At 35.0% G+C, this 6,631-nt stretch overlaps 1 pseudogene; it reads right to left on the bottom strand.

Moving 5' to 3' along the window:
• Positions 1 to 212: 212 nt before the first annotated feature.
• On the bottom strand, positions 213 to 1,194 carry LOC100667359 (olfactory receptor 5W2-like; annotated as a pseudogene).
• Positions 1,195 to 6,631: the final 5,437 nt, after the last annotated feature.

Raw genomic sequence — 6,631 nt, 5'->3', positions numbered from 1 at the left:
AGGAGACTGGGACATTTTCTAAAGTTAGTACTGTATTTAAAGTGAAGAAACATAAGAAAGCATAGCATATATAGGAACCCACTCCGAAAAAGTACCTAATAATTGGTATAGTAGAGAATTAGTATAAATACTCATTGTATTAAAGAATCTGAGACCACATTATCCTGTACCGTATGATTTGAAGAAAACTGTTTATGTGTGTGTAAAACTATTTAAAACAGTTTTTTATTTTCCAGTTTTTCCAGAGCCTCTTTCACATCCTTGTTCCGTAGACTATAAATCAGAGGGTTTAACATGGGGATGACAAGGGTGTAAAACAACGAGATCATTTTGTCTTGATCTAGAGAGTAGGCAGAACTTGGTCAGAAATATGTAAAGAGCATAGTTCCCTGGAAAATTGCAACAGCAGTTAAGTGAGAAGTGCAGGTGGAAAAAGCTTTGAACCTTCCCTCTGCAGAGCGGATCTTTAAGACTGAGAGAATGATGTAACAGTAAGAGACAAGAACCCATGAAATGATACTCAGTTCAATGAATCCAAAAACAGTGAATATCACTAACTCATTGACCCGTGTATCTGAAAAAGATAGCAACAGAAGCGGAGGAATATCACAGAAGAAATGATTAATTTCATCTGATCCACAGAAACATAAGTGGAAAGTTAACGTAGTATGTATCAAAGCGTCCACCATACTCACCAGGTAAATCCCAGACATGAGCACGGAGCACACCTTGTTGGACATGTCGATTGTATAGAGCAAGGGGTTGCTAATGGCCTTGTACCTATCAAAGGCCATCACTGCCAGCAGGAGACACTCAGAATCTGTAAAGATACAGAGGATGAAGAACTGCAGAGCACAGCCACAAAAGGAAATTGATTTGTCTGTGGTTAAAAGGTCCACCAGCATCTTGGGTCCAACTGCTGTGGAATAACAGAAGTCACAGAAGGAGAGGTGGCTGAGGAAAAAGTACATTGGTGTTTGAAGCTGGGAGTCCATTCTAATTAAAATGATCATTCCAAGATTTGCCACAAGAATAATGATGTAAACAACCAGAAACAAGGTGAATATGGTCACTTTCATCTCAGGGTTATTAGTAATTCCCAAGAGTTGGAATTCAGTCAAGGAGGAGCAATTTTCTTCATCCATTCTTCTTTGTTCTTATTCTAAATAGTTATAGAAATGATCAAGACAATTATCAGGGTTTAACTCTGGTAGACATCCACAAAACATTCTCTGCAAGGCAGAACACTTTCTTTCTGTAAATTGTCTTCTTTATCCTAGGAAACTAGTTCAGATAAATGTCACTGAAAAAGAGGCATTTTTATGTTATTGAAAAAATTCCAAATGTCTTGAATAGAAAGTTCAAAAATTTTAATTCCAAATCCATATGTCACTCTTGATATATGACCATTATATTTTGCTTGAGACAGTAGGTTTGAATAAAACTAAAGCTCATTCCAGATTCAAAATTGTATTTGAAAGCAAAACAATAGAAGGCTAAGCCAGAAGATACAGGCCTAAACATCTGACATGTAAAAATAAACACCTGGTTGCACCAAAAAAGTGGTCACATTTTTTTGTATTCATCTAGAAACATAATTGATTTTAAAGATTCAGCAACAGTGAATGGTCCTGCATATAAGTTAATAAAGGCAAGTTACAATGTTACTGTTTTGGTGTGTGATTTCTTTACATTTTCCTGAATAGTGAAACATGACTACAACACGTTTATTTGACTTTTCTATCACACTTCATCTCCTCTTTGCCAACCATTTATAGTCCAGTTATATGACTGACCAGATCCCAAAGGAGGTTTATTGACAAACTAAAGAGAAGAGAAAAAAAATGGGAAATACAGAATTTTACACACACATTTGCTTCTTTTTGGATTTTTAAATTGAATTTTCAATAAAAATAGAAATAGGAAGAGGAATAATAAATGTTCCAGAAGTATTAAGAGTTCATTTCCTTGTGTGAGTGTGTGTGTGTGTGTGTGTGTGAATCTCTCTGTTGGTATATAAAAATTGAATGGTGGTCTGATTTTTCCTTCTGTACATAGGTATAATATTGTGTGGTCCATATGAACTAGAATATATACATATTGGTATTTTTAATGTGATTCCTCAATTATGGTTAGAATAGCACTAGGACAAATCTTAAATTCACATATATAATGATATCATTTAATAGTAATTAAAATTAATGTTTTACTTACGAATTTTAGTTGCAATATAAATTAATAAAATATCTCCTTTACTCATACAAATAAGGTCAGTCAAATTTACACAGCTTCAACCGTAAGATATTAAGGTTTGGCTGTTAGATTGCAGTTATTTAGGTGAATAAGCAGGCATAAAATGAGTCATTTACAAAATTCCTCAATTATGATTCCTTATTCCCCCCCCCCCCATTTTTTTTTCCTACAGTCTTTTAATTTGTCAGTTCAGAATCCTACCTGACCATGAGCATGTCTTTCTCTTCTGATTTTGGGAAGGTGAGCACTAGGCAGGTGACATTTTATTTTTACTTAGTGACATTTGGGACTTAAATCTCTAAAGCCTCTGCCCTCATTTTTCTGTGTTGTCTAAACATGGGACTAATTAGATATCTTCTGTATTTTTCCCCTGTGAATTCTACAAAAACTTTTGCAAAGACCAAAGTTTCCATACAAACTGATCAATGTCCAGTTACAACAATTAAGTTTAATGCTATGCTTTATGGCAACGTTGAATCTACACCATCCTGCAGTCAAATCACACATCTAATGAAGCTCAGATTCTCTCTACTAAATGATTTTCTTATCTTTTCCATTGTTAATCCTGTTTGTCTCCATTTCTGAAATAAACTTCTTGATTGCTCCATTTAGATATATGACATTCCTGTAATAGTTAGCCTTTATTTTCATTAATCACTGTCTGATTCCCTCCCCACAACCACATGTCACCAGACTCCCAATTCAACAATTTTGTGATTGTATAACATTCATTACACATAGCCTACTCTGTCCTGAATTATTTATTCTTTTTTTTTTTTTTTTCTGTTTGTTTCCCTGAAAATTCTCACAGCCTCTGGAATAAGAATTTCCAAAAGTAATGGGTCATTAAATGTTTGCTCTTAAATATTTTCTGGTTGTTTGGTTGATAAAGAACAAATAGTAGAAAAAAACAGACTTTAGAGTTCTTTCTACTCATATAGTTGATAGGTGTAAGGATGAAACTTTTTAAGAAAACATATGTGTCATGATGGTGATTTCAAGAAAATAAAAACTTTGTTCTTTCTCTCTCTCTAACTACCTATCTATGTTGTTGTTCTTGTTAGGTGCCCTTGAATGGCTTCCAATTCACAGTGAACCTATGTACAACAGAAAAAAAAAACACTGTCCGGTCCTGAGCCATTCTTACAATCCTTGTTATGCTTGAGCCCATTCTTGCAGCAACCACTGTGTCAATCCGTCTCCTCGACAGTCTTCTCCTTTTTTGATGACACTGTACTTTACCAAGCATGGTGTCCTTCTCCAGAGACTGGTTACTCCTGACAGCATGTCCAAATTATGTGAGACTTAGTCACGCCATCTTTGCTCCTAAGGAGCATCCTGGTTGTACTTCTTCCAAGACACATTTGTTCATTCTTTTGGCAGTCCATGGTGTATACAACATTTTTTGCAAACAGCATTATTCTAAGGCTTCAATTCTTCTTCATTCTTCCTTATTTATCATTCAACTTTTGCACGTATATGAGGCAATTGAAAACACCATGGCTTGGGTCAGGCCCAGCTTAGTCTTCAAGGTGACCTTTTCTTTTTCAACACTTTAAAGACAGACTTTCAGCAGATTTGCCCAGTGTAACATGTCTTTTGATTTCTTGACTGCTGCTTGCATGGGTGCTGATTATGGATACAAGTTAAAGGAAATGCTTGACAACTTCATTCTTTTCTCTGTTTATCGTGATGTTGCTTATTGGTACAGTTGTGAGGATGTTTGTTTTCTTCATATTGAGGTATAATTCATATTGAAGGTTGTGGTCTTTGATCCTCATCAGTAAGTGCTTCAAGTCCTCTTCACTTCTGCAAGCAAGGTTGTGTCATCTGCATAATGCTGGCTATTAATGAGCCTTTCTCTAATCCTGTTGCCCCATTCTTCTTCATATAGTCCATCTTCTCACTTGGTTTTCTCAACATATGGATTGAATAAACCAAAACCAAAAGTGTTGCTGTCAAGTCAATTCTGACTTCTAGAGACCCTGTACGACAGAGTACAGCTGCTCCAAAATGTTTCCCAAGAGCAGGTGGTTGATTCAAACTACTGGCTTTTTGGTTAGCACCAAAGGTTTAACCAATGCACACCAGGGTTCCAAAGCTCGAGTAAGCATGGTGAAAGGACACAAACCTGATGTTCACCTTTCCTGACTTTAATCTTATTCAAATGACTGCTTCTTGATCTATGTACAGGTTCCTCATAAGCACAATTATTTCTGGAATTCCCATTCTTTCCAATGTTATTCATAATTGGTTATGATTCACACAGTCGAATATCTTTGTATAATCAATAAAACACAGGTAAACATCTTTCTGGTATTCTCTGCTTTCAACCAGGATACATCTGGCATCATCCATGATATCCCTCATTCCATGTCTTTTTCTGAATCCACATTTAATTTCTGGCAGTTCTCTGTCAATGTACTGCTACAACTGCTTCCGCATCATCTTCAGCAAAATTTTACTTGCCTGTGATAGCAATGATAATGTTTGATAATTTTTGTATTTGCATGGATCACCTTTCTTTGGAATAGGTATAAATATGAATCTCTTCCTGTCGCTTAGCCAGGTAGGTGTCTTCCAAATTTTTGGCTTAGAGGAGTGAGTACTTCTGGTGCAGCATCCATTTGTTGAAACATCTCAATTGTTATTTTGTCAATTCCTGGAGCCTTATTTTTTGCCAGTGCCTTCAGTGTAGCTTGGAATTCTTCCTTCAGTACCATCAGTTCCTGATCACAGGCTGCCTCCTGAAATAGTTGACATTGACCAATTCTTTTTGGTATAGTGACTCTGTGTATTCTTCCACCTTCTTTTGTTGCTTGCTGTGTCACTTAATATTTTCCCCATAGAATCGTTCAATATTGCAATTTGAGGCTTGAATTTTTTCTTCAGATCTTTCAGTTTCAGAAATGCCGAACATGCTCTTCACTTTTGGTTTTCTATCTCCAGGTTTTTGCACATGTCAGTATACTACTTTACTTTTTCTTCTCAAGCCACCATTGGAAATCTGTTCACTCTCTTACTTCCTTATTTATTCCTTTTGCTTTAGCTACTTGATGTACAAGAGCAAGTTCCAGAGTATTTTCTAGCCTCCATTTTTATCTTTTCTTTCTTTCCCGTCTTTTAAATGACCTCTTGCTTCTTTCATGTATGATGTCTTTGAAGTTATCCCACAACTGCTCTGGTTTGATCATTAGTGTTCAACATATCAAATCTATTCTTTAGATGCTCTCTACTTTCAGGTAGGATATATTCAAGGTCACTCTTTAGATCTTGTGGACTTGATCTAATTTTCCTCAGTTTCAACTTGGACATGCATATGAACATTTGAACTTGCATGTGAGGCATATGTATATATATATATATATATTTGAAATAATGAAATTATACATAAAAAATGTGCAAAGTCAACAATTTCTACATGTACAGTTCAGTGAAATTAATTACATTCTTCATGTTTTGTAACCATTCTCACTATCCTTTTTCAAATGATTCCATCAAAACTAAGATTAAACTCAATGTCTCCTTAGCAAAAATTCCTTCTTCCTCCTTCCCTCTCACCTCTAATAACCACTAATAATCTTTTTTCTCTATGTTTGGTTTTGTCATACAAATGAGATCATACAATATTTGTTCATTTGAGATTGACTTGTTTTGCTCAACATGATGCTTTCAAGGTTCATTTGTGTTGTGGTATGCATAGCATAATTCAGAATTTCATTTCTCTTTATAGATGAATAGTCTTTTATTGGGTGTATATACCACATTTTGTTTACCCATTAATTTGTTGATGAACATTTCAGTTGTTTCCTCCTTTCAATTATTATAAACAGTGCTGTAATGAACATGGCAAGGGGAGGGCTGTATATTTTTAAAAATTACCTTTTGGCAGTACATAGTGGTGATGGTTGTATAAAATATTTATTGCAACTGGTATCATTGAATTGTACGTGAAAACGTGATTCATTGGCATGTGTTTATATATATATATATATACCAAAATTAAATTTTTTGAATCACCTATAAAAATAATTTTGTGCATTATTATTCATGATAATTTTTTTTTTTAATTTGGAGGTACTAAAAACATGATTTTGTTCTCTCTCAGCCTTGCCCCTACATCCTTAGTTATCAATGTACTACACCAAACTCTCTGAATGTTCGTCTACCATCTTGGTTACATTTGCCATCTTGAGAGAACTTCCTCATCAGAGCACAGAGCTAAATCATATCTTCATCTTGTTCTAAATCATAAAAATATCTATTCTTTCTTCCTTCTATGAATGTTTGTTTCAAGCACCTTTTCATTCACCATTGGACTTTCAGGGGCACAAATATGATTTTAAATATAGTCCATTGTAGCATTCTTACTAATGAT

Source organism: Loxodonta africana, chromosome 7 (assembly GCF_030014295.1).
Source record: "Loxodonta africana isolate mLoxAfr1 chromosome 7, mLoxAfr1.hap2, whole genome shotgun sequence".
Lineage (NCBI taxonomy): Eukaryota > Metazoa > Chordata > Mammalia > Proboscidea > Elephantidae > Loxodonta > Loxodonta africana.
This window is presented reverse-complemented; position numbering and strand designations above follow the sequence as displayed.